The following is a 25,683-nucleotide window of genomic DNA, read 5'->3' on the forward strand; positions in this document are numbered from 1 at the left end:
CCTGAGCTTTTTAATAAAAGCAATTGGCTTTCCCCCAAGAAAGGATTTTTTTAAGTGCAGTACCTGCTGTGCTTGTAAGTTTGGGATGAATACCAATTCTTATTTTAATGCTTTTTCAGACTTCCCTATCAAAATCAGTGGCCATTTTACGTGCCGAACGGACCATGCTGTGTAAGTCATTAAATGTATTTGCAGACTACAGTATGTGGGGAGCACAAAGCTCCAGGTCCATGCACGTATCTTACAACATTTAAGGGCCACGGTTAATTCAGATCCTTCTTACCCCGTTGCTAGACATGTCAAAACAGAACATAACAACAATCTTAATGTTCTACAATATTTTGTTATTGATAGTGTCCCACACAATAAAAGGGGTGGGAATAGGGAAAGAATTCTCAGGCAATTGGAAACAAAATACATTATTGAGCTAGATACCAAAAATCCAAGAGTGCTCAATATTTGTGATGATTTGCACTATTTTCTCTAGATCTCTGGTTTTAGTAGCTTTCCAACTAAGAGAATATATGTTTCATAATGACGCATTGGTAATATTTATTATTGGGTATTTTTATGTATCTAGTCTTAGTCCTTTTATATACGGAATGTTTTTAGATCTTTGTGGTGTGATTAGTTGATATGTGTTTTACCATTTATTTATAATTTTTATGAATGGGTGGTTTTATACTATTTATTGGCGCATTTGCACAGAGTTTATCAATTCCTGGGACTAATTTGAAACCACAGTACAATGGCAGTCATGTTGATATGAGTCTCCCTTAGAGAACCCATTTTTGAGATCAGCTGTAACTTTAGTTTCTAATCAGTTTTTGGGAAATTCTGTGACCCCATGCATTTCACAGACCCCCCCGGATATAGCGGCATGGATTAGCAAATTTAGCGGCACAAAAATGGAAATTTAGCGGCACAAATATGGACATTTAGCGGCAATTTAGCAGCTTTTTATTTGGCGGTTTTTCCTGCAACAAACACAGATATCTTCGTTTTTTGTGTTTGTGGTCTGTGTGTGTTGGTCCCTGGTGTGTATGTGGTCTGTGTGTGTTTCTGTAACCGAAGTAGCTATAAGTATTGTCACCTATTACCCTGTTACTCGTCTTAATTTCTCAGGTAATGTTCTTCGCTCTATTGTAAAGCACTCGGGCACCTCTGGGTAATTATGTCTGGGCTGTATTAAAACGCATAAATAAATAGGATGCACCCTGAAAGTTCTCTTTGTAAGTGAGCAGCCCTAGACAAAGTTTTTGTTTCAAAACAATTGGCTAATCCTGTGCACCAGACGCCTACCAGGCTGGTGCAAGCTTCTGCTTCTAATGATGGTTACAAAGCAGGGCTGGCACCCTGAAGGACTTTTCATCCTAGATTGAGTTTTAATTTTGATTTGAACAGCGCATCCACTTGGATTGAATATCTGCGCACTACATTTACCAGGAGGCTTTGCAACCACGCCCACCAAGGCAGGTGATTTAATTAAGAGTGCATGAGCAGCAGCGCTGTTTAAAGACTATGCCACTGAAGAAAGGTTATTCCTGAAACGCATCAGGCAGTGATTTTATGGATGTTTGTGCCTCCAGAAGGGTCTTGCTGGCAAACCTTCATTAAAGAAAAGTGACCAACATTTCTCTTCATGTGGCCTCACCTTAATGGTATCCTGTCAGTGATGGATATATATATATATTTTTTTTTTTTTATTTTTTTTTTTTTCGTGAAGGACCTCAGTTCGTATCTCAAAGATACGAAGGACTTCTTGAGAATCATACAGGATGTGGTATGGGAAGAGGATATGATCCTAATAACTTTAGACATTGCCAGCTTATATACGTCCATTAAACATGAAGACGGTCTAATGGCAATGAAGAACTTCCTTGAACTAAGACCCATCAAGTATCGAAGCCATAACTTGATATTATTGGAACTCACAGACTTCTGTTTAAGAAATAACATTTTCTTATTTGCAGGTAAATTGTATCTACAATTGCAGGGGACCGCGATGGGCACGTGCTTCGCCCCCAGCTACGCGAATCTTTTCGTGGGCTGGTGGGAGAAGCACGTGGCCTGGGCGGGAGAGAACGAGCGGTGGATGGATAACATTGTCCTGTGGACCCGCTACATCGACGACTTGTTTTTGGTGTGGCGGGGTCCACAGAAGGAGGCTGAAAAATATATCTCTGAGTTGAATAAGAATAATCTGAATCTCAGCTTCACGAGTAATTTGAGCCAAAGTGTGGTTTTCTACTTGGACCTTCGGGTCTTTGTGGAAAACAATAAAATTCAGACCGCTGTCTATAGAAAACCTACGGCGGGTAACACTATATTGCACTCACGCAGCTACCATCCCCGCAGTGTAATCAATAATATCCCCTTGGGAGAATTTTTGCGAATAAAGCGAAATTGCTCAACCTCACAGGAGTTTACGAGAGCCAGGGAACAGTCTAAGAACAGATTCTCTCAGAGAGGTTATGGGAGAGGAATTCTTAAACAAGCAGAAGTGAGAAGCAATTTGGTAGAAAGAAAAGACCTGCTGATTGACAAACCCAGGCCTTCAGATACTAAGATCAGACTAATTACCGATTATTCGGAAAAATCTCCAGAAGTCTTCAATATAATGCGCAAGAACTGGAAGATTTTGAAATCAGATTCCGTAATCGGGAAGTCATTATCTGATTATCCTCTGATCACTTACAGAAAGGGGAACTCTTTCAAAGACCATCTTGTGGACAGCCACTATGAAAAAAGAAGGAAGAAAAAAATCACTGTTTCAGGCTTCTATCCTTGTATGAAGTGCAAGGCCTGTAAGAATTCCCAAAAAGTCAAGGAATACTATATTCCAGGAAGGAAGAAGAAAGGTAGAATAACCAAATTGGTAAATTGTAATTCTGACTACACTGTCTACTGTCTGACATGTCCCTGTGGGAAGAGGTATATAGGGAGCACAGTGAAACCCACTAAACTCAGGGTCCTAGAACATATGAGGGCTATCTCATCAAAGGATCCAAATTATCCAGTAGCCCGCCATTTCGAGCAGATGCATGACAGTAACAGTAACTTATTGACTTATTTCATTTTGGATCAACTGGTCAGAACAGAAAGAGGGGGAAACTGGATAAAGAGACTAAGAACATTAGAGTCAAGATTTATTATCCAGTTACAGACCAAGACCCCGGGAGGGATGAATAATGAAGAAGAGATGTGGACTCACATCTAAAATAATCCCTTCTTGTTCCCCCATCTTCTTTCTTAGAAATCTGGAAAATAGATATGTTTAGAGCTCCTCTAATAGACAGAGTAGTATGACCCGTCACCACAAATGGAATTTATATGATTAATTGTTTTGATAATTTTTTGGCACAGCACAGTGATATAATGTATAACAATTATCTATATGTTCATAAGGAGATCGTTATAGCCCATCCAGGGCTAGATTGTTTACAATTCAACTGTGTCATTTTTCTTGGTGACCCAAAATTCTGTGAACTGAATGTGATTTCCAACAAGAGTTGAGTATGAAAATCACATATATGGGTACTTGCGGCATAAATGCCAACTATGCATGAGATAATAAGTATAGGGGACTAATATTGAATGAAATGTGATTTCATGTTTAAATTGTGTTCAATTATGAATTGGTTCTCCTATTTTGCTTATGAATGTATACATCAGAACGAGCAGACTATTCATTGAAAGATGGCTGCCGCATTAGTAATGAATGTATTATTTCAAGTACCGTTTTTTATGTTTACGTACATTTTGTTTGAGGACACGTGACTGATAACAATCACGGCTTCTGTTTTAAATACACTTTGAAAACAGTGTCAGTTTACACTGACGAAGGCGGCAACGCCGAAACGCGTTTGTAGACTGATTGCTGAGGAGGTCTTTGATCAATAAAAGACTTGGCGAACCTACGCCGTATTGGCTTGGAGTGCTCTCATTTGTCAAACCCGGGATTTGGGGTTTCGCGTTGTGCAATATATATATATATATATATATATATATATATATATATATATAGAACGCACTCGCAGCAATTGGAAGCGTGCGCTTTATTGTTAGGAGAAAACCAGCAACTTCATTTTGAAAAAAACAGTTCATGCCGACGCGTTTCGAGGACAAGCCTCTTCTTCATGGGCAGCTTCAGCAAACACACAGATGGCTCCAATCAATGAATTTAAAAGCATGTAGGACCCCCAGTGGGTCATGCGCAGTGTGAGCGTTTAGTACCTTGCATGCTGGGACAAGAATTCCCTGTTGGAGTTCATTATTACTCACAGTGAGTTCCGTGCGTTGCTGATATTAAAAGGCATTGTTTTCCCTCTAGTAGGCTCCAAAATGCCATACTGGTTGTTATTTTGTCCTCAATTGCTGCACTGACCGTGGCTTCAGTACAGTGACAATCGCCACGCAGCCGTATATATATATATCAAATCAAAACCCTTTCAGGCATAGAGTGACACATAAATTATGCACAAAAGAAGGAGAGAACTCTGGGTAGTTCTCACGTTTAGGTGGAAAGCAGCTCCTGTTAGAGCACTCTCAACACCAGCAACACTCTAGATCTGCTCACCTCAAATGTCTGTTTTCTATCACAGTCTTTAAGCGTAGAATTAGCAAAGTGCCATCCACGCCGAGATAGAAAAGGACAAAGTCTTTTGCCATTTCTACAGCAAAGTCTTTAAGCATAGGACTAGCACAGTGCTGTCCTTGCCGAGCTGTAAAATGACAAAAGCCATTTATCACTCCAGGCACAGTATTACAGCTTTGAATTGGTAAATTACCGACTCAAGCCAACCTGAAATGAGTAAAAGCAACCCCTGGCACAGTGTTTCTCTCTAATTAGAGCTCTTCAGAGAGGTATAGCTTTGTCCAGACACAAGGGAGCACCCAGTATAAGACAAAACAAAACCCTTTCAGGCATAGAGTGTCAGGGGTTGCTTTTACTTATTTCAGGTTGACTTGAGTTGGTATTTTACCAATTCAAAGCTGTAATACTGTAAAACAGTAAAGCTGTAAAACAGGAGCTGCTTTCCACCTAAACTTGAGAACTACCCAGAGTTCTCTCCTTCTTTTGTGCATCTATATATATATACTAGCAGCCCGTCCCGACGTTGTCCGGGTATGAATTGTTTTGTAGGATTTCGTTTTGATAGCATTTCTTATCTGTGACAGGCCTGTGAAATGCTCCGATTCACAGTGCACTGCTGATGCACTTAAGAGTGCGCATTCAGTAGTGTGTGAACTCGAGTTTCCCTACTTTATTTTTCCTTGCAATATTATATAGCGCGAACTCGACAACATGGCATGAGCACAATTTACATTACAGAAGAACACATTCATTTGTGGTAGGCACAGGGAGACAAAGCGATCTGCCTGGAATCACAGGATGTTGAGCTGATGCCGAGATTCGAACGTAGCTCCCCAGCTCTAAAGTTCGCAATTCTAGAACTTGTGGCGGGAGGTGTGTCTAAAAGTGTATGTCGGTGCTGGCCATCAATGAGAGAGACCTGTGCATTTTTCAAATGGGTGGTGAAAAAATATGAGTATGTTGCTGGAGATGTGGGCCGCCGTGCCACCAATGTATTTACCGGGGAGGGTAATCATCCATTATTCCGCAACTTTCTTTCCGCATACCATCACTCCACAAACTTTCATTACGAAAGTACCATGACTCCGCAATGCCATTATAACGCATGGCATTACATTTTATATGCTTTTACCACGCATACATTTACAACGAAATTCGTTGTAAATGCATGAATGGTAAAAGCATGTTTTTTTTATGTTTGGATAAGATAAGTATGGGTATAGGGGTATATGTTTTGGGATACTGAGGTATATGTTTTGGGGTGTTTGGGTATTTTAAGGGTTCAGATATAGTTTTGGGTTATGGGGTACAGGGGTAGTTTTAGGGTTTAGGGATAGGTTTGGATTTTGGGGTACAGGGGTATTTTTAGGGTTCAGGCCTAGGTTTGGGTTTTGGGGTACTGGGGTATTTTAAGGGTTCAGGGCTAGGTTTGAGTTTTGGGGTACAGGGGTATTTTTAGGGTTCAGGGCTAGGTTTGGGTTTTGGGGTACAGGAGTATTTTAGGATTCTGGGGTAGGTTTGGGTGTTGGGATACATGGTTATTTTTAGGGTTCATGGCTAGGTTTGGGTTTTGGGGTACAGGGGTATTTTAGGGTTCAGGGGTGGTTTTGGGGTACAGTGGTATTTTTAGGGTTCAAGGCTAGGTTTGGGTTTTGGGGTACAGGGGTATTTTTAGGGTTCAGGGGTAGGTTTGGGTTTTGAGGTACAGGGGTATTTATAGGGTTCAGGGCTAGGCTTGGGTTTTGGGGTACAGGGGTATTTTTAGGGTTTAGGGATAGGTTTGGGTTTTGGGGTACAGGGTATATTTATAGGGTTAAGATGGGTTAGTGTTTAAGGGTGTTGGGGTATTTTAAGGAGTAAGGGTGGGTTATGATTATGGGGTGCAGGGGTATTTAAAGGGAGCAGGGTGGGATTAGCACACAATATGAGACATGGCATGAAGGGCGGAACGTACCGCACGCCCCCAGCGTTTGTCACGCCCACAGCACAACGCAGACACGCCCACAAGGGACTACTTTGCTGGCACGGTTCTTTTACCTTTTAAATGTATATGGTGGGCGTCTGCATAGCCTATGTCCTTCTGCTGCAACTGCCCTTTCCAACGCTGTATTGGGTGTTGTGATTGGTGCTGTGGTTCCTGAGATTACCCGCCTCAAAGGTTTGGGCTCTCTCTTTATTATATTAGTATAGATATCTATATCTATATCTAAATATATATATATATATGTATATATATATATATATATATATATATATTCACAAAAAAATTATTCACAAAAGCGGGTGAGCAGCACAGAGACCCACTGAAGGGATGTAAAAGAATGTAGAAAATCGGCTCAAGTTCTGGCGAAACACTGGCCATACTGAAATGGGATTATTGGGACTTCTACTCCTGGCGTATTGTTTACTGGAGAACAAACGCCATTAAAGGGACTGAATGCAGAGGTCCGATCCAGGTCTTGCTACATGCCGCCCCATGATTAAGATGCTTGTTAGCACTGAAACGCGTTGGGAAGGAAAGAGACAGCTGTGCAATCATGCCGCTTTTTGAAATAAAAGGTTTTGTGAAACTTACCTTCGTGGAGTGCTGCCTTAAGCGTGGAGCTTTTTGTGAATAATTTAACCGCGGCCTCTCCTGCCGTAGGAGGCTAGCACCGCCACTGAACTGGACTGTGTTCTGAAGGGCTCGGGAAAGCACGTCAGCCCTTACAGCACGAGGGTGTCAGAGAAACGAAGCGGGTGAGCAGCACAGAGACCCACTGAAGGGATGTAAAAGAATGTAGAAAATCGGCTCAAGTTCTGGCGAAACACTGGCCATACTGAAATGGGATTATTGGGACTTCTACTCCTGGCGTATTGTTTACTGGAGAACAAACGCCATTAAAGGGACTGAATGCAGAGGTCCGATCCAGGTCTTGCCACATGCCGCCCCATGATTAAGATGCTTGTTAGCACTGAAACGCATTGGGAAGGAAAGAGACAGCTGTGCAATCATGCCGCTTTTTGAAATAAAAGGTTTTGTGAAACTTACCTTCGTGGAGTGCTGCCTTAAGCGTGGAGCTTTTTGTGAATAATATATATATATATGTATATATATATATATATATATATATATATATCAGAAAGGGTTCCCCGCACGATGTAATCACAGGAAACACAGAAGACTCGCACTCCAGGGTCCGTGTTTGAAAAAAGCGTTTATTGGCGACGCGTTTCGACCAGGCGGTCTTCTTCGTTAGCCAGCCACATAAACAATCAATCAGCATTTTTAAAAGTGCACTGAAGTGGTAGTAGAAAGTGAGATAGGACCAAAAAACCCATCCAGAACTACAATTGTTATAGAAACTACAAATGATATGAAAGACAGACCCAGTGGTTTCACCATGATGTGCAGTTAATTTCAGAAATTGCATTTGTTCAATATATGCTTACATATAAACAATAGAGTATTCAAATTTATTAAATATATACATTAAATCAGTTCAAATATGGTCGCCTGGCACATACTTTTTGGCACTGAGGAAATGATAAAAAAGTGAAATTAACATAGGTGCACACCATAGAGTCATTGACGTGATACAGATTTCAGGCATCAAGGCCAAGTGGTCATGCCTTGTCTCATGGCATTTACAACTAATCAGTATATACAATCCGGAGAAATTTTGAACATGTGGGAAAATTCGGGAAGAAAAAAGGGAGGGTGATTGGGGTTGAATGATAATCATTTTCAACCGTGACGGCCATGCAGCCAAACTCAGAGTTGGAGAACCAGAGTAACATATTCAACTCCATATGTATGATATCATTGTCACGAGAATATCCATCTTAGTAAGTCCTTTTGGTTAGGGGCTTGGTCCTGGGTGGTGGAGGGTTGAAAGCCGATCCAAGGGAAGGGCAAAACTAGAAAAAGTGCTAAAATAAATCTTTTAGCCCTGTGAGTAGTGCATAGAGTGAGCCCTATCCTATCCGTGAAGAGCCTGACAGGACCTACAACAGAAGGATACATCAGGGTGTGATTGTGCATTTATGGACATGTGGTGGAGCAGTGTGTTAGGGAGGGAGTGGGGGGATTTTTTACCTAAGTGATGCGGTGAAGGGTTGTCCTCAAAGAGGAGTCAGGCCCTTTGTCTGATAGGGCAGGTTTCTCGGCGAGGCCATCTAGTATAAGCTCAAATGTGAAAGCTCCTAATCCCCCCTTGCAACAGAGAGAGCCCTCTCTGGAGGAAGGTGGGAGTTGGAAAGACGCGGACACAGGAGCAGGGAGGGCATGGGAGAGGATGAGGTACAGGTGCGAGGGTTCAGGTAAGTACAGTTCCGGCTTCACATAAGGTTCTTAGCCAATGTGCACATGTAATTCCTCATCCTCATTGAGGCCAAAGGGGCTTCTTGAATCCAGACGGATGATGTACTCGGATTCCATGATGCGTAGTTGTTTTAGTCTGTTGCCCCCTCTAGGATTTGCTGGAATTCTGTCAATGCCAAAGAAGGAAAATTGATTAACATCGCTGTCATGAAAGCGTAGCCAATGGCGCGCTGTAGGTTAGCTCATGTCTACATTCTTAATCGCCCTCATGTGCTCCAGCACCCTTTTCTTTATTGGGAAGATGGTGCTCCCAACATATATATATATATATATATATATATAAATGTTAACAAAGTTACGCTGCACTCGAGATTTGCAGGTCAGATTCTTTTATTTATATCACTATCAGGACCCGTATCTGTGAGTCTCACCAACGTGTTTCAGCCACATATATGATCTATATATAGAGAAAACCCTTGTAAAATAAATGTTTTGTCCTGATATCCTTGCTGTCACATATCCTCCTATGGTATCCACTCTTGGGTTGTGTTTTAAAGTTTAACTAATTGGTTTACCATGTATAATTAGTCGTAAAAAAAGTGCAAGTGACAAGTTACCTTGGAGACCCTTTCTTGTTATCTCCCTTTGTGAAAGTGCAAAGTGCATAATGATTGTTTTTAAAAAAAAATTTTTTTTATAACTGGAGGTGCTGTAGAAATGAAGTAAAAAAAAAGCTACATAAGGGAGAAGCAGAAAGGCATACTGTCCCCTTAGATTTATAGAGGAGGTGTCTATGGGATAACTACTGGAAGTACAATAAATGTATATTGTTTTTAACTAATTATTACTATCTTGTGGCACTCTCGCTGGGTCGTTAATAGTACAAATTAGTAGATGAATTCTCAATACATCAGTTAGTAGGAATACAAATTGTGATGCTTGTTTTTGAGAGGAAGTGTATAAGAGATAAACACTGTGATGGTTAGAAGGTTTCATCTTTTTATTGTTATGATCTCATGAGACTCTGGCGAAATCGTGAAAAATAGGTTAAATACAATACAAATCAAGTAGGGGGAGGTCGAAACAGAGGTCCATTCAGCTTTCGGTTGGCAATAGTCAATAATCGAAGGGGGAAATGAACCACAACAAATGTTTGAATACACTCTGCTATGCACACTTGTTACTGTATTGAGGAGTCTTACTGGAGATGGTGTTTATCAGACGCTTCTACTTATGCTTATTGGTTTGAGAAGAGTTGTGAGTTCAGTTAAGGATCATCCAAACACCCTACTACGCACACCCATCATCTGAGATAGAGGTCCGAAATTAGAGCCCAGTCCCTCCCCAAACCCTACTATGAACACCTATCATTACAGAGAAAGGTCTCGCCAGAGAGGCCAGTCCCTCCACACACACTATTATTCACACCTGTCATCTGAGAGACATGTCTGAAAACAGAGTCCAGTACCTACACACACCCTACTACCCACACTTGTCATCTAAGAGAAAGGTCTAATTGGAGAAGGCACTCCCTCCCCAAATCCATATATGCACACCTGCCACCTGAGAGAGAGGTCTGAAAGGAGAGGCCAGTCCTTCCCCACATCCTACTATGCACACCTTTCATTGCAGAGAGAGGTCCCAGCAGGGAGGCCAGTCCCTCCACAAACCCTACTATGCATGCCTGTCATCTGAGAGAGAGGTCTAATTGGAGAGGGCACTCCCTCCCCACACCCTTCTATGCACACCTGCCACCTGAAAGAGAGTTCTGAAAGGAGAGGCCACTCTTTCCCCACACCTACTACGCACACCTTTCATTGCAGAGAGAGGTCCCAGCAGAGAGGCTGGTCCCTCCACAAAACCTACAACACACACCTGTCATCTGAGAGAGAGGTCTGAAAAGAGACCAGTTCCTCCATAAACCCTACTACACACACCTGTCATCTGAGAGAGTGGTCGGAAAGGATAGTGCAATCCCTGTCCACACCCTACCACTCACACCCATCATTTCAGAGAGAGGTCTCCGCAGAGAAGTCAGTCCCTCTACACACCCTACTACGCACGTCCAACATTGCGAGAGCAATGCCACCTCAAAAAACAGATTGCTGGTGACTTGTCTTGCTATCAGAGTTACAATAACTGAGCAAATAAACAATTTCTATTGAACATTTATCTGTTTAATACTCACACACATTTTACAAATATTTGGCAAACTGTGAACCATAGCCTGTTTTTTTTACAATAAAAAAAACATTCTTTTACTATAATAATTTCAGAACACAACATATATTATAAAGTCATTCTACCACACATACATTCACAAAAATAATTCATTTACTTAAAAAAAATGAAACTAGAAATCTACTGAAAAGTAGCGTTATAGTTGGGTGCAAATTAAAAATATCTGTTTACGTTTAAAAAAAAAAGCTTTAGAAATTCACAGAATAACTAAAGGTTAAAGTAACGTTATAGTTAGGTGAATTTCTCAGTGACAACATTAATGTTTTGAACTAAAAAAACACAGCAATTCACCAGTTATAGTTAGCAGTGCTAATCATAATGTGTGCCCCTGCCATGCACTGTTTAGTACTTCACACAGGACATCACATGCTATATGTTCGATGACACCATTTATGACATCACTGATGACGTCACTGATGACTTCATCCAAGCTTCGCTTTCCTGCATATTGTTGTGTAAATTGCTGTGGCTTTACACGTAGCACAGTTCACATTAACAATCCACCACAGATATATTGGAAACCCTCATTGAGTATGCCAAGCTAGGGTAAGTGTGAACGTATATACCTGAAAAAATCATTAGGGTTACCTAAAAGAACAATGTCCCCAGCGATAAGATTGGAAGGGAACCTGCAGGCTTGGAATTTCTAGCCTAAAAAGCTACCTTGCGCTTTTGGGATTTAACTTTGGTCCTCGGAGGTACAAAAGGTACCAGTGAAATAACAGAGCGAACTCAAATGGGCAGCGCAGGTCAGGAATTTACTATTGAAAGCTGCTGCGCTTCTGAAGGATGGGAGTATTAAAGTCACAATGGCCTCCCACCTATCAAAGGGGGAATTAAAAGAGGCCAGTAGGCGAGAATCCGGAGTAGCGGATTTATGTTATGAATCAAGGAAACCTTCATTCAGCAAGCTATATGTTGGAGTTCTGGGATAACCCAAGGATGTACCTGTACATATCTGCATTACTGAAGACCCAGTTCTAGATGTTGTTATTAAAATTTCTGGTTGCTTTGACCCCGTTTTTGAAGTATGAGAACTGTAATGCATTTTATGATTCAGATAATATTTGTACCCATGGATTGCGGTCCATTCAGTTTAAGGTTAATCTTTTACTAGATTATTTACACCTGTATAGAACTTGATGTCAGATTTTAAAGCTGTTTTAAAAAAATAATAATATCTGTCATCGTAATGAGGCACTTGCACTACTCATGAACATGGAGTTTTTAGGTTTAACTCTTTTTTTATTAGAAATCTGCACCTGGAAGGCAAAACATACAGTACAGGGAGTGTAACCGCAACAACTACAGTATACACGAGAAGGACAAGGATAAGGCATAAGGACAACTTTAACATGGAGTTTTTAGATGTTGCTTGTGCCCTAGCAAAAGTTTTAAAAACAAGTTTTGGCTAGAAAAATTAAGAGCTCTGATATTGGACAATGTAGGCTATCTCCAATTTAGACCTTGTAGGAGGAGGGTCAGAAGCGGCAAACTTGATAATATGAGACAATACGCCTCGATGTTTAAATAGCGTGCTAACGTGGCGTTTTGTGGGTAAAATGTGTTAAAGATTGTGGATAGGATTTGGGGGAGGGCATCGGTTTCTTTTTAACATTGTATATGTATGTATTTATTGTTTTATTGATTTGTCTAAACAATAATAAACATTACTATAGAGAGAGACATCATGGATGACATCATCTAAGCTTTGTTTTCCCGCATATTGCTGTGTAAATTACAATGGCTTTACACGTAGCATAGTTTACATTAACAATCAACAACAAATATATGGGACACTCTCTGCATACAACTGTTCAAGGAAAGCCAAAATAGTGAATGTCAATTCCAAGGCAAATGCCCTACTACGAACCGCTTTTATTTGTATCAAACCCCTGAGACACACCGAACCTACATTAAGAAATGAGGTTGATATTGGTAGAGAACTGAGTGCCTCAATACGAGGATGGTGGGACCGCCACCGACAGCCCGTTGGTGGAGGTCCCACCGCCATCGTACTGATGATTGCAGCTCACCACATTAGGATGGGTGGCGGATGGGTGACGGTCGGAGAGACTGACCGCCATGGATCCCGGCGGACTATATGAGGGATCTTAAATCCCTACAATGTTGGCAGTGGCAACCAGGCACCGCCGCAGGGATTATGATGTCTCTCCCCGCCGGCCCTTTCATGGAGGTTTATCTGCCATGAAAAGGTGGCGGAAAGGGATTTTAGGGGGCCCATAGCTGACCCCCTTTCTCCCCCCAGGGCCCCCTTTTCCCCCTGGCCCTCAGTTCTGGCTTTTGGGTGCCCCCCTACATGTCCCTGCACCATGTCGCAGGAACTGCATGGTGGCTGCCACATAATGCAGGGATATGTACAGAGTGCATTTTTTGTACTGTGACGTGTGCTGCAGCCCACAGCACCTGTCGCAATACAAAGAATACACGGGGTGACCACATTTCAGGCGGTCGCATCATAATTCCTATGGTGGGAACGCCGATGGCTAGTATGTCAGTCCCGTTCCCGAAGGGATGGCGGTCGGACAGAAGTCCATCCGCCATCCTAATCAGGCCCTGAGTACTGTAAAAACTTTAAAAAAACAAAAAGTCCTTGTATAAATTATATATAAATTACAATTTTGGTAAATGTTTAATTTATATACTTTCGAAATTATCTAAAATGTTACAGAATGTCTCCACTTTCATAAACATTATAAAAAATGATTTAAGCAAAACATTTTTTTATTTCAGATCAAAATGTAAATGCATTTGGAAAACAAATAATGTGAATACAAATTTACCGTAAAAAGTTATATTATGACATTTTTTAACTTGTTTCTAATACATAAAATTAACATTAAATATTAAATACATATGAAAAATATTTAAATCCAATGTATTATTTTTTTTTTCATCAAAAACATTAACAATGTAATTAAATATTTCATATAAAGTACTAATATTTTTTATGAATAACAGAATTCAAATAAAAAAATTACTCCCTACACTTTTCCCCCATAAATCACATATCTGCTCCGAAAACATTTTAAATAACATAAAACCTAATATAAATATAACCAGAAAAATACACATACTATAGAAAATAACAATATTACATCCAATTAATATTATCGACCAATATAAAAAGAAATCTAAAAAGATATTGTTACCAGTTACATTTAAAATGACAATATTCGTGTCATCGTGATATAAATGGAATGACATTAATGCAGTACATTTTTTCACTGATGTTTTGGTAAAACACCTCTGTAACATCTGTATAAGTGGACCTCATGCCCTCTATTCCAGGTGAACCTTCATCATAGCGAGCAACCATCTGGGTGCCTGTGCTTTGGCGAAGAAGTCCAGTTTATTGTGAAGGTCAGTGGCAGAAGACTGGAGATAATGCTGCAAGTTGAATGCAGAAGTGCATTTCTGTGACACAATACCAAGCCAGAGTAGAAGTGGATCGCAGGCATGCACTCCAGTGACATGATGCATAGGCAACAGAGGAAGCCATGTTAAGATGGTGGTTTGTTGAAAGCAACACTGTGCACCATTGATAAAGCCATATTTGCCATTGTGGAAACACCCGTAAACCAGAACAATCTGCTGACAGCACTAGGTTTGTTTTTATCCTGTGGACAAGCTATTCATGCTTGTATAGACTGCTGAGCCTGCGATGTTTAGCACTTGGTAGAAGGGAATTTCTGCCTCCTTGTTGGGTAAGACTTGTTAACTTCCTGCCTTTACAGTGTGCATAAAATCTCTTCCCCTTTGACTACTGATTGGATTTTCAGATCCATTCGCTGTTGGGCACACTTACACAACACCAGAGACTGCCTGCACAACTAATCAGTGACAGTCACAGATTTGGGTATAATTAAATCCAACACAGCTAGACAGTTTTTTCGACACATGGGGGCCCATTAGGATGGCGGGCGGATTGCCCCAGCTGGGCCGGCGGTAGTCACCGGCGGAGGCGAACCGCCCGCCATCCACACAGCAAAGACCCCCTGCCATATTATGATGGCTGGGGGTCCGCGGCGGACGGAAAGACAGTCCGCCGCTTTTCTGCCGGTTGACTCGTCGACCGGCAGAAAACAAGGTTAATATGGTGGCGGTGTCCGCAAGACACCGCCATCCATATTACATTGCCTGCAGAGATGTGCCTTTCCATGGCGGCGTTGCCACCATTAAAAGGCATGTGGTCTTTGCCTGCAGCGGCCCGTAGCGGGCCCCCAGGATGTTGGGGGGTGGGGTGTACATGGGGGTACCCATGGTAGACACCACACGGTGCCTGTCACGTTGTGCATGTAAATGCACGACGTGCATTCCCAGCATTGTGGAGGGCAGTGCTGTGAGCACTGCCTGCCACAATGCTGGGAATAGGGTTTGCCACCGCCATCCTGTTGTCAGGTGCGGGACCGCCGCACCCCTTGTGGGCGGTCCCGCATTCCGTTACGGTGGCGGGCAGACTTTGTCCGCCGGCCATCGTAATAGGGCCAATGGTTCCGTCTTTTAGCAAAAAAGTACTTAGAACTTAGAAGATGGGACTAGGAGGGGATATTTTGTCTGAACACCATGGTATTCAGTCAAAATATTGATTTTTTCAATATATTTTATGTTATTAGTATATGTATATATATATTTGTTTTATTTTGTATAATTTCTTAATTATAAAATACAATAAAATTATTAGTTTAATAACTGTTTTAAAGTAAATATATGTATATATATTACTTAATATATATATATGTGTGTTTAACTTTTTTTAATCAATATTTTTGTGCTTACCATTCTAAATACAGGATGTTGATATTTATGACACAATATTTTGGTAAGGGGATATTTTAGGTGTCGATATTCTGTCAGAGAACCCTTTCCCATACAATACTCTAATATTACAGGGTGTGTAGTTTTGTATGCGATGAACGAACAATGGATACATTCTTCCTGAATTGAAAGAGTAACAACAAAACGGAAGCATTGTGGCTAAAAGATAAACCTTCATTAGGTAAGGTTCTTTCCACAGCTAAGAGAGTGAAACACATGATGAGATTTATTGAGGAGCTTAGAAAATAGAATGGGAAGGACAGAGAATGGAATGCTCACACAATGAGCTACAATGAGAAATAGAAGGATTGACATGATAAATAGCTGACGGGAAAATATTACAGGTGTAGTTTGTGTGGGTACATTGCCAGCAACAAAGAACATCGTGCATGCAAAGCAATGCACAACAAATGTGGCAAACATGGTGTTGTGATGTTACACGTTCCGTGTTGGAGAGTGTAGCAGGAGTGGTGGAACAATCATAAAAACAAGTATGTGAGAGAAGAATGTAACGCGATTGTTTTTCAAGTGGGAAAGAGGAGGTTTGATAATTCTTCTGACAAGTTCGTAGCGGAAGGCACCTCTTTGATAATGATGTTTGGTTCTTGTTCGCAACTGACTATAATTTCTGAGGAGATGTTCAATCAGCATTATGTAGAGTGAGTCAAACGGCAGTATATAGACATCAGGCTCAGTGCTGTGGGGGGACAAACTATTAGCATGAAAGCATATTTCCATCTTTTATTGGAATTCAAGAACAGATTGGTGGGAGATCTGTGAAAAGGCAAAACATAATAAGGTGGCCACATCAGAAAGACCGATTGCAAGTACATATCCCTCAGATGGAAGAATGTTATGAGAATTTTTAAGGAATGTTTCCAAATGTATTTAAACTAAAAAGGGATGTCACAATAGTTGTGACCAATGTAACAATGTCCAAAAGACAGTGAGCAAAGATTCAGGCAGATTTCAGGGTCTGCGCATAACTGTGCCAGCTATAGCTACTGAATGGTTAGCACTGATAATTGTGGAGAGAAAGGTAAGCAACATTTCCCCTTGCATCGATCTCATTGCAATTGATATGAATGTTACCGTCAATAAATGTCCTATTCCTAACATTAAAGAAATCTCTCTTGTGCTGAGAGATCAATATTTCACACCACTTAGTCTTGCCTCTGCTTATCACCAGATCAGCAAGATCTTGCTGCACTTATCACACCTATGTGATCATTCAAGTTTCAAATAATACCATTTAGACTAGACTCAGCAGTATCAGTCATTCAAAGGATGATGAGTTCCTTACTGTGTGATTAGGCAGGAATTACGTTTTTCCAGTTTAAAGTGCTGATATTTGGTGATACCCAGGGAGAGCATAAAGACATGGTACAGATGTGTTTTGAAAGGCTGAAAAAGAGTGATTTGATCATAAGGGCAGATACGTTCAAATTTGGTGAGAACATACTATAGTTTGTCAAGCAAGAACAAGGAGAACCCTACTCACATCGGAGCCAGGGCATTAATTTATAACAAAAAACAACGGCTCCTGTGGTGTAGTACTATATACTGAGTCAATCAATTTAGCATAATAGCAATTTATAGAAACACAGAAGGACTAAAGGGGATGTCAAAAAGAAATACACCAACAATTCGAGAGAATTTTCAATATTATTTATATACTGCAAACCATTAATTGCAGAGTTACGCAAGAAATACTCAATTTATCACATACTAATGTAAACACAAAAAGGTGCAAAGTGTCCCAAGTGTACAAGTGAAACCAAAACATAAATATACAAACATATACATATATGCGCAACGTGGTTTCACATAGGATAACAATTCGAAAGGAAAATGACCAAAGATATTAATAATAAATTGTTTTAGTGTCTCTACATATTCCTAGGCACTAAATATTGGTTCGATTCCTTATGGCGTAGACGGCGTTTCAACCCTCAAAAATGTGGGTCTCCTCAGGACAGGACATTGGGGGACATCTACGATTAAGAAGGACGGAATAGGGGTAAGTATAGTATGTAACATTATTTACATGTATATTGTATTGTATATATGGACAGGGAACCAAATTACCTTAATAATAACTCGTTTTCACCCATGCGTGGTAAGAATTAAGAATGACTTACAGGTAGCCCAGCCGGGTACTGATGTCATATATAGAGAAATTGAAAGAATGAAAATTGACTTAGAACAGTTCCACGGTGACACTTATTGTAAAAATACAAAATAGGCAAGTGAAGGACTTACCACTGTAATGGTCAGAGAGTTAGGGGCGTAATCTTCATAGATGATGAAAGATTCAATAAAAACAAGACAGTGCCTGTGAGGAACATAAGTTGAGGGCGTACGTTATAGATATTTATATAAACCTATAGATCTTGTCCAACCAACAATTCTAACAGAGTAAAATAAAATTTACCTGATAGAGTTGGAGTAGCGTCAAAAATGCGCTAGGTACACCCAAGTCGTTATGACGTTTTACCGAATTGGCAGACTTGAATATTGTTTACAGGACGATGCCTGCAAAAAGAAAATACGGGAGTAACCTCGTAAATAATTGGCCATGCGTACGTCCAGGCTTCAGTAATAGTTTTGAGGTAAGAAATTTACCTGAATTGACAGACGTGCCGCTTAGTGACTATTCCACAGATACTCTCTGCCGATCTGCTCGCGTGCTTCGGCCAGCCCTTCCGGTTAAAACATTGGAAAACCCGACGAGGAGAGTTACGAGAACTCGATCCTCGTGAGGCTCACCAATAGAATGTCGGGTGAATGAGCTCGAATCTGTTCTATTGTCGGCTCCACATAACATGGACAATAAGTAATGGAGCTGCATTTAACCACGTAAAAAATTTCGGATCTACATTAACTAGGCGGAACCCTGTTTCTTAATAGACATTTATGGCCACGACAAATATTTCAAAGCACACAATTCATATTATTTACATTTGCAATTGAGAAAGCCATGACATATATAATTATATATATGCTGCGAAAGGAATGCTGGTAATGATTGAAAAATGAAACATGATTGAACCAAGACAACTCATTCAGGGTGTTAACATTTGAATGCCATGGCACCATATATCTCTGTGACTATTTTAAGTGGTACACAGAGGACACACATTAGTCTAAAAAACATATCAAAGATGGACACCATATCCACACACGTAGTTCTGTAATCCATAGTGTACACAATTAGACACAAGACAATGCTGGTGTACGGTTCCACAGTAACTGTGTAGAGTCTAATTTCTATTTATATGTACATATTTATTATAGTTTATTTATATTTTATGTAGCAACTGTGAATGTGTAACATTTTGTTTTAACGGTGAATGTGTGACACTTTATTAATGGCTTCTACGGCGGCAAACTAATGCATAGCCCATGTCGGAGAGCCTAATTTATAATGTTGGAAACATATCCTCTCCATTCATCAGCCGAGTTCAGCCCATGGAAAGTCAAGTTTCTCAATCCAATGGCATTCCCTACGTTGTAGAATCTGGGAGATGTCACCCCCCCTGGTAGGTACAGTTATGTTATCGATAACTTGCCATCTTATTTGGTCCGCCGAGTGATCATGGTCTCTGTAGTGTATCACCAATGGTGCAGTCAAAACTAGTCTTCTAATTCGACTGCGATGTTGGCCTATTCTCGCTTTAATAGGCTGTTGTGTCTGACCAATGTAAGGCAGACCACATGGACACCATATACAATACACAACATTACGTGTATTACAGTTTGAAAATGCTTTCAATGTGTGTGTAATTTCTCCATGTTGGAAAATGGTAGTCTTGGACGTAAAAGGACAGACCAATGGAGAGGATATGTTTCCAACATTATAAATTAGGCTCTCCGACATGGGCTATGCATTAGTTTGCGGCCGTAGAAGCCATTAATAAAGTGTCACACATTCACAGTTAAAACAAAATGTTACACATTCACAGTTGCTACATAAAATATAAATAAACTATAATAAATATGTACACATAAATAGAAATTAGGCTCTACACAGTTACTGTGGAACCGTACACCAGCATTGTCTTGTGTCTAATTGTGTACACTATGGATTACAGAACTACGTGTGTGGATATGGTGTCCATTTTTGATATGTTTTTTAGACTAATGTGTGTCCTCTGTGTACCACTTAAAATAGTCACAGAGATATATGGCGCCATGGCATCAAATGTTAACACCCTGAATGAGTTGTCTTGGTTCAATCATGTTTCATTTTTCAATCATTACCTTGCAGCATTCCTTTCGTAGCATATATATAATTATATATGTCATGGCTTTCTCAATTGCAAATGTAAATAATATGAATTGTGTGCTTTGAAATATTTATCGTGGCCATAAATGTCTATTAAGAAACAGGGTTCCGCCTAGTTAATGTAGATCCGACATTTTTTACGTGGTTAAATGCAGCTCCATTACTTATTGTCCATGTTATATGGAGCCGACAATAGAACAGATTCGAGCTCATTCACCCGACATTCTATTGGTGAGCCTCACGAGGATCGAGTTCTCGTAACTCTCCTCGTCGGGTTTTCCAATGTTTTAACCGGAAGGGTTGGCCGAAGCACGCGAGCAGATCGGCAGAGAGTATCTGTGGAATAGTCACTAAGCGGCACGTCTATCAATTCAGGTAAATTTCTTACCTCAAAACTATTACTGAAGCCTGGACGTGTATGCATGGCCAATTATTTACGAGGTTACTCCCGTATTTTCTTTTTGCAGGCATCGTCCTGTAAATAATATTCAAGTCTGCCAATTCGGTAAAACGTCATAACGACGTGGGTGTACCTAGCGCATTTTTGACGCTACTCCAACTCTATCAGGTAAATTTTATTTTACTCTGTTAGAATTGTTGGTTGGACAAGATCTATAGGTTTATATAAATATCTATAACGTACGCCCTCAACTTATGTTCCTCACAGGCACTGTCTTGTTTTTTATTGAATCTTTCATCATCTATGAAGATTACGCCCCTAACTCTCTGACCATTACAGTGGTGAGTCCTTCACTTGCCTATTTTGCATTTTTACAATAAGTGTCACCGTGGAACTGTTCTAAGTCAATTTTCATTCTTTCAATTTCTCTATATATGGCATCAGTACCCGGCTGGGCTACCTGTAAGTCATTCTTAATTCTTACCACGCATGGGTGAAAACTAGTTATTATTACGGGAATTTGGTTCCCTGTCCATATATACAATACAATATACATGTAAATAATGTTACATACTATACTTACCCCTATTCCGTCCTTCTTAATCGTAGATGTCCCCCAATGTCCTGTCCTGAGGAGACCCACATTTTTGAGGGTTGAAACGCCGTCGACGCCATAAGGAATCGAACCAATATTTAGTGCCTAGGAATATGTATAGACACTAAAACAATGTATTATTAATATCTTTGGTCATTTTCCTTTCGAATTGTTATCCTATGTGAAACCACTATGCGCATATATGTATATGTTGTTTGTATATTTATGTTTTGGTTTCACTTGTACACTTGGGACACTTTGCACCTTTTTGTGTTTACATTAGTATGTGATAAATTGAGTATTTCTTGCGTAACTCTGCAATTAATGGTTTGCAGTATATAAATAATATTGAAAATTCTCTCGAATTGTTGGTGTATTTCTTTTTGACATCCCCTTTAGTCCTTCTGTGTTTCTATAAATTGCTATTATGCTAAATTGATTGACTCAGTACATAGTACTACACCACAGGAGCCGTTGTTTTTTGTTATATACTATAGTTTGTGGCGCATAAATTCTCTGCAGATGGGAGCGAAACCAAAAGAAGATTTCATTGATGCCGTTTACAAACTGGGAATGTCCAAGTTAGGAAGGACGAGTTACTGTCTTTCTTTGGAATGATTGAGTTCCACAGTAGATTGTTAATAACCTGGCTGAGAAGATGAGTGCCATGAGGGAATTGTTTAAAGAATAGAGAATTCAGTTGAAGCGAGGAGTGTGTGAGTTAAAGGAGATATACGGGCACTCCTTTCGGGGCACAGAAACCGCAGCAGTTGTTACTGATACCAGTTGGAAGGTTTTAGAGATTTTGCTTTTGCAAATGAGAGCTGGATCTGAAGAAACCACAGAATGTTTGTCAATGGCTATTAGGAGTGCTGAATGTAGATCCTCAGTAAATGCTAAAGAGACATTAGTGACGAGTTGGGCATTCAAGAAATTCAGGATTTTTTAGAGTCACAACATTTTCAAGGTAAAATGTGACCATGATCCCCGATTAAGCCCACTTCAGCCACTGATTAGTTATTCAGCTGTTCGGAGTTTACTTCCGCCCACCACAGTAAAGGGCAAAGTGTTAACCACTGATCAGTAATTGTGCCACCCACGTTGTGTTTGCACCCATCACAGATGGGCCCGCTCTTTTTTAGGTCTCGGCCTGCGTAGGCTGCGCTTGGGCAGTATCGCCGGTGAGATCTTATGCCTCTTTGTGTGGGGCTTGAACCTGCCACTCTTCTCCATTGGCTGGCTTCCTAAACGGAGGCCAGCCATTGGAGAAGAGGGGCATCTGTCAGTTTAAGCCCCGTCATTTTGGGATTCGGGGGTGTGTTTTTTCATGTTCTTTCTCTCCTCTTCCCATTGGCTGGAATTTTACATTCCAGCCAATGGGAACAGGAGAGAAAGAAAAACACGCCCCCGAATCCGAAAATGACGCTGCGTTTCTCCGAGGCATTCCTGCTTCGCCTCGGAGAAACATGGCGGTGTGTATGGCGTGGTCCGCTTTTTTGTTCGTGGCCTGCAAACTTAAATAGGTGGTAGTGTCGAAGGATTTCTTGGAGTGTTCTTTGCCTCGTGGATATCGCCGTGACTACTGCAGGAAAAGGGGCCTTTCAGCTTCACCTCTGCTGTGAATTTTCTTATTAAACGTTATATAGGAGAAGCAAGTCTCTGGGACAGGATGTAGTGGACTGTCGATCCATTCTCACCAGTGCGGCCATCTCCGTGTTCACTTGTTGAACAGCTGCCTCCATTGTCGTCGCTGCAGCTCCCTCCTTGCTCACTAGTGCGGTCCTGTGTCTGACCAATGAGAGCGGCTCCTTCCACGTTCACTAGTGTTGCTTCGTTTCTTATCACCAGTACAGACCTCCCTCCAATCGCCGGTGTAGCAGCTCCCGCACTGATCACTAGTGCAACAGACTCCTCAGTAACAATCTCTCTCCCCGTCACTAGCGCAGCTCCTTCCGCGGTCACTAGTGCTGTTTCCTGGAGGCATAGTGTCACCAGTCCTGTCCTCTCCCTGATCACAAGTGCAGTTCACTGGAGGCATGGTGTCACCAGTACTGTCCTACTCTGATCACTAGTGCAGCTCCCTCCTTGCTCACTAGTGCGGTCCTGTGTCTGACCAATGAGAGCGGCTCCTTCCGCGGTCACTAGGTTTGCTTCATTCATTGTCACTAGTATAGCCCTCTCCCCATTCGCTGGTGTAGCTCCTGCCCTGATCACTAATGCAACAGACTCCTTTGTAACAATCTCTCTCCCCGCCACTAGTGCACAGCTCCTTCCACGATCACTAGTGCGGGTTCCTGGTGGCATAGTGTCACCAGTACTGTCTTCTCCCTGATCACTAGTGCAGTTCCCTGGAGGCATAGTGTCACCAGTCGTGTCCTCTCCCTGATCACTAGTGCAGCTCCCATCCCGGTGCCGAGCTCTCTCACCGGTCACTGGCGCACTCTTTCCACAATCACTAGTGCAGTTTCCTATAGTCGTAGGGACACCAGTGCTGTCCTCTCCCTAATAGCGAGTGCCGTGTTCTTGATCACTACTGCAGCCCTGACCCTGCCTGATCACTACTGGCGCTCCAGTGATCTGAGAGATCCACTCCTCCCCGTGGAAAGCCCAGCGTAGCTTGCCCCCTCCCTCCTCCAGAGCCTCCCAGGCTGGCCTCACCTCCCAGTCCCAATCCTTCCCCTCTCTCCTCCTTCCCCTCTGGCTGCACAAACATGGCGGAGCTGCGGCGAGTGGCAGGGCTGGATTGGGACCCGCTGCTGGTGTGAGGGGGCACCTCGTCCCTGGTGGGGGGCAGCATGGGAGACCGCTGGATCCCCACCAAGAGGGAGAAGTATGGCATGGGTGAGTACCGGAGCGTGCACTGTGATCATTACCGGCACTTCCTTCTGCGCTGTAGAAAGTTTACAAACTCTGCCCTGTCAGCCTGGGAGCACTGCGTGGGGCACCCTGTCCAAGGAAACAACATTTCACCCTCCATGCCCTGCACCTATCGTGGGACGCGTGGTATGAGTATGCTCCTCTCCTCAGCCCTGGGACACTTCCTCAAGCCCCCATCTAAGCCCAATGCCCTCTATTACCCCACTGACAGTTGGCGCAAGTTCAGGCTCACACAAGCTCTGGAACCCACCTCCTAAGCCTCCCATGAGCTCTGGACACGAGCCTCCTTTAAATGCGCCATCCCCAGGGAATGATGTCACAGTGCATCGCAAAACTCTGCTGACGTCATCAAACAAAGCCGCATTCAGCAATGGCTATCGTTGGGTATTGTTAGAGATTTTGGACTTGGAAACAATATATATTTTCTGCACTGGATCTCCCCTTTCAGGCTTGGGAAAGGCATGCCTTCCATCTCCCCCTTAGCCCTGCGACCAACCCCTGCTGGGTCCTCGAATATTACAGACGCCTCTCCACCCCTGGTCATAAGCCTCCTTTAAAAGGGCCCTCCGGGGAATGATGTCACAATGCGCCTCAAAACCCTCTTGACGTCATTAAAAAGCCACATTCAGGAATGCCTATCGTTGGTGCTCTAGAGAATCAGGACTAGATATTTATTCTCTGCACTGCATCTTTTAAGGCCCGTGCCATGCATGCCTTCCACCCCCTTGGAACCAACCCCACCCCGTGGGACACACGCATGCCCTATCCCGCCCATGGAAATTATCCTGATGCCCGAACGTACATACGTACAATATTATTCTCCCACATCCTTGGAAACATGCCCACACCCCACCCTTCAACCATGTGCCACCTCAGGTGCCCTGACTTTCTCTTAGCCAGCTGCCAAGGTGCCTCTCCCCCACACACAATGACTCTACAGATCCTGAAATGTAACACCAATTCAAAAAGCTTGAGTGGGGGGGTGCAAAAAAGTACATGATGCATTGTGTTTCTGCCTTTGCAGGAGGGGCTTCTGAAAGGGGCTGTGAACTCGAATCCCCACTGTTTCCCTTTTCCAACAGTACTTACTGGACAACACTTTAGTTCTGAGATTCTTCGATCCATTAAGTCTTTCCACCGGTAATACGAATCAGTGAGTTTGTCTTGTTTTGGCAGCACGTGGCAGTGCACGTGCCACTCGGGCATGCAGCGTTGACAGGCGCCCTGGCGATCACGTTTATTGTGTCGGAGTTTTGAGTTCTTGTGAGTGACCTCGGGCCCGGTGAGTGTTTGCTGCGGGGTGTAATGCAGCCCTCTGCAGCCCCTGCGGTGCAGGGGGTGGGGAAGCCCCCCAGGGGCCTCCTTTACCCCAAGACCAGTGAATACCTGTGACAGTTGGTAGACTCAGGACCCTCGTTACATTGTGCAGAAGCCCCCCGCACCGCACACACACACACTGAAGTTCCCTGTGTTAGATGTTGCTGATCAGCATCACTGTGTTAGGGAACTGGTACTGGGGGTGTTTTTGTTGTGTGGAAAATGC

The 25,683-nt window shown here is 42.1% G+C and overlaps 1 long non-coding RNA gene across 2 annotated transcripts in view; it reads right to left on the bottom strand.

Moving 5' to 3' along the window:
* LOC144753762 (uncharacterized) overlaps positions 1-25,683 on the bottom strand; it is a 134,831-nt gene that overhangs the window by 104,204 nt on the left and 4,944 nt on the right. Inside the window, exon 3 of one of the 2 annotated variants that reach the window (XR_013594514.1) lies at positions 8,954-9,066. The exons of the other annotated variant lie outside the window; for it this stretch is intronic. This is a non-coding gene — a long non-coding RNA (uncharacterized LOC144753762). Of the gene's footprint in view, positions 1-8,953; positions 9,067-25,683 lie in introns of those variants that run through there. 2 annotated transcript variants of the gene reach the window in all.

Source organism: Lissotriton helveticus, chromosome 5_1 (genome assembly GCF_964261635.1).
Source record: "Lissotriton helveticus chromosome 5_1, aLisHel1.1, whole genome shotgun sequence".
NCBI classification, from domain to species: domain Eukaryota; kingdom Metazoa; phylum Chordata; class Amphibia; order Caudata; family Salamandridae; genus Lissotriton; species Lissotriton helveticus.